Source organism: Temnothorax nylanderi, unplaced genomic scaffold (assembly GCF_030848795.1).
Source record: "Temnothorax nylanderi isolate EJ_2023f unplaced genomic scaffold, tnyl_v1.0 TNYL_tig0823_pilon, whole genome shotgun sequence".
In the NCBI taxonomy this organism is placed as follows: Eukaryota; Metazoa; Arthropoda; class Insecta; order Hymenoptera; family Formicidae; genus Temnothorax; species Temnothorax nylanderi.
This window is the reverse complement of record NW_027249885.1, coordinates 40,001-44,040: the sequence shown is the minus strand read 5'-3', so window position 1 is coordinate 44,040 and position 4,040 is coordinate 40,001. Positions and strand designations below refer to the sequence as shown.

General features: G+C 31.3%; 1 long non-coding RNA gene across 1 annotated transcript; it reads left to right on the top strand.

Annotated features, from left to right (window-relative positions):
• Positions 1-627, top strand: LOC139785537 (uncharacterized). The gene is made up of 4 exons (XR_011721981.1): positions 1-35; positions 129-190; positions 279-412; positions 492-627. It is a non-coding gene; the product is annotated as an uncharacterized lncRNA (long non-coding RNA).
• Positions 628-4,040: the final 3,413 nt, after the last annotated feature.

The window sequence follows — 4,040 nt, the reverse complement described above, 5'->3', positions numbered from 1 at the left end:
TGACAAGTATAGAACATGCGAAACGTAATAATAAGGTAATCGGAAATTAACATTAACCGTCATCGTGTGAAAGAATCGTATGAAGTAATGTTTCCGAAAATTCTAATCGATTTATTATTATATTACAGTTTCGCGAGTTGACTGATCCAAGCCACATTTCAATCAACGAGATTATTATCAACTCCTACGTGTAAGTAGATTTTAGATATATACATCTCTACACTCAAAATTATTTATCTTTGGATATGTAATTATACTTTGATGTTACTCTTTTGCAGGTAAATGGTCGACAGAAGCTTACAATGTGGTACAAAATTGTTCCTCAAAGGGAGTTGCTGCCCAAACTCAGATTGAAGGTCGCATTCAAACTAATATTTATGCAAATATTTATTTTATGATACAAAATTATGAGGTAAGTAGTTATTATTATCCAATCTTCGAGAATCTCTTTGCAGATGCGCAAATTAATTAAAATTAATTGATTTTTAAAGCTAATTTCCCTTACTGAAGAACTGGTAATGAACGGACATGCTGAACAAGTAGGCATGAGACCAGATGAATTAAGCCAGAAACACTTAAATCCATCTGTACATAAGAGTTGTCAAGAAACTCTACAATTTTCACGCATAATCCGCGATTCTTAGTCAGTATGGACTAGAGTTTAATACAATCGCTATTGATGATCCTCTTTAATCGCGTCAAAATTGATTATTTTGCTTTTTGACTTCGTTCTTTACTCATGTTGTAAAATAGTTTTCCGATTGTGTAGAATATTTTTATTTAGAAAGAAATTTATAAAGATTGTTATATTGATCGTAGAGTAGAGAAAACAATAAAATTTAACATTTTACAAAGTAGTGTCACATTTAAACTAGAACATTGTATCGAATAACTTAGACGAATTAGGAAATTCGTTTCTACGTAACTCATGTCTATTTCTGATTAAGGACGATTCGAGAACTCATTGAAATAATTTAATTTCTTTTCACGTTTAAATTTAGGTCACCGTAGATTAAACTTGTTACCTTAGAAGTTATTTTTAAATGGCGCATTTTATTTAATATTCCGCACTTCACTGTTGTGGCATAAAATTATTTTATGTTTCAAAAGATGGAAGTCTAAGCTTTCGGATTAATCCAGATGTACGCATATATACTGTATATATTTGATTAATTGTTTACTTAGATATCTATGATTCTTGCGCGATATGCTAATACATTTTTTTCTATGCAAGATTTCAATGCAGTAAAAACTAGTTAACTGAGAAAAAGAGTCTATAAATGATTCGTAACTCGTGCAATTGCGCTCAACTGGAAACGTTTGGCAGTTATGAAATGTTAATATTTAATATTGTTGTTAAACATAATATAGAAATATTTTTCTAGGAAATGTATACAAGTAAGATTACAATTATTAAATCGCTCACAGTGCTCACGTACATAACTTTGTCGCGCGCTGCGATTAACTCAATTTATTATAATTTATTATAATTTTTTAACAAAGCGAAAATATAGCGCAATGAACATCGTTACGTAATAATCATTCGTAATTCATTTTCGTGTATATAATATGTAGCTGACCGCAATCTTTGACTCTATTCAAATTTTGTACAACACTTCATTTAGCATTGTATTAATCATTAAGTAGCTTTGAGTACATTTAGTAGCTTTTGTATATTCGTCAGTTTAATCCTTGAAGTTATTAAGACTTGCATGAATTTTTACCGCAAGTTCTCTTACATCTTTTATACGCCTTCTGTAAAATATATAAAAATATATCATAACTGAATTAACTCGCATATCTTGGTCTGTCTTTTTTTTCTCCATTGCTTAACTTCTATTCGCCTCCCGACTTGACGTATACGCTACTATACTCGTCCAAGACGTTATTCGCGACATTTACAAGCTCTCTGTCTTTCTTTTCAATTGCTCTAAAAAAAATGTGTCGTCTTGAAGTGATTGATCTCCCTAAAGGATTTAAAAGTTACGCTTTGCGAAGACATAAGATATACGTTAGCTGGAAAATCGATTCACAGCGGGATTAGAAAAAGACGGAATGTTAAGCGGTCGGTTCTTCAACAGTATAACGGCTAGGTTTCGCGACTAGGTTAATCCACTTGCATACGGTCATTGCGATCTCGCTCTTGTACATACTTGACTCATCGTCATGAGACTAGCTCCATTGTTCGCGAAGATACTTTTCTCTTGTTCTCTCTTCTGCTACCCTAAGGCGCGCGCGCGCGCGCGTGTGTGTGTGTGTGTGTGTGTGTGTGTGTGTGTGTGTGTGTGTGTGTGTGTGTGTGTGTGTGTGTGTGTGTGTGTGTGTGTGTGTGTGTGTGTGTGTGTGGGTGGGTGGGTGGGTGGGTGGGTGGATGGGTGTGTGTGTGTGTGTGTCAAACGTTTTACCTATTATTAACAACTTCAGACACATTACATTTTTATTTTTAAGTAGTAATTTTTTTCTGTGGTATACATATGTATAGCATTAACAAGGTGTACAACTAAAAAGGTTACAGATTATTATTTAAAAAAAACTAAGCAAAATATTAAATTGTTGTTTTCTTTAGAAATAATAGTCCGTAACACCTTTAGCTTCACACCTTGTACATATTGTTTGTAAGATTATAAGACATATTGTTTATAAGATTAAGATGCGTAACACTACAAAAAGGCGTGATATCCGTACAAAATTACCTTTTTAAAAAAAAGGTAAAAAAGGCGCCAAGTACACGCATAGTAGTGTATATGTATTATGTTGGTACCTCGAAAAAAACAAAGTGGTAGTATAATACCTCCAAATAGCTTTACCCTGTACATACTGTTTATAAAATGCGTAATACTACAAAAAGGCGTGATATCCGTACAAAATTACCTTTCTTAAAAAAAAGGTAAAGAAAGGCGCCAAGTACACGTATAGTAGTGTATATGTTGTTACCTCGAAAAAAAAGGAAGTGGTAGTATTATACCTCGAAAAAACCTAAGTAACAAGTGGTAGACGTACTCTTTGTATCTCGAAAAATCTCGAAAAAATCTAAGCAGTAGTATCTTTATTTCCAAAAAATTATAACCCAAGTGATACACATCACAAAATTATGTTACCTTATCAAAGAAGAGTCGCGCTTCAAGTGATCTATTACAATTACAAAAAAGAAATGATATCTCTTTAAATTACAGCGCCAATTACAAAGAGAACATATATATTGCCTCAAAAAATAATTGTTGCACTACTTTAAAAAATCTTTACATGGTGTCAATTAGAAAAAGAATGTATGATAACAATTTTATAAGATTAAAAAATTTGATTTAAATTTAACAAGGGAATACAAGATATTTAAATACAAAGTTTACATGTGTATTTTTTAGTGGTCATAAAGAATTATAGAGGAACAGTACAAAATAAAAATATTTTATTAAAATATTTAATCCAACGAGGGAATACAAGGTATTTAAATACAAAGTTTATATATGTATTTTTCAATAGAATAAAAGATTTAATCACAAAGAATTACAGAGATAGTACAAAATAAAAATATTTTATTAAAATACATAAATTTTTCTTGTAAAAAAACTTGGCGCTGCTAGACCTCGAAATTTTAAATAAATAAGGATAACAATAAATAAAAATAATTCATAGAAGAATGCGACGGGAGTAACAAAATGATTATCAGCGTGGTGTGTATGTGCGAGCGAGTGATATGGGTGTGCGTGACGACGGCGAATAATGCGGCTTATAATTAAGTATAGGATAAGTTTATTTATTTATTTAAAATTTCCAGGTCTAGCAGCGCCAAGTTTTTTTACAAGAAAAATTTATGTATTTTAATAAAATATTTTTATTTTGTACTATCTCTGTAATTCTTTGTGATTAAATCTTTTATTCTATTGAAAAATACATATATAAACTTTGTATTTAAATACCTTGTATTCCCTCGTTGGATTAAATCCGTACAAAATTACCTTTTTTAAAAAAAAGGTAAAAAAAGGCGCCAAGTACACGCATAGTAGTGCATATGTTGTTACCTCGAAAAAAAAACAGTGGTA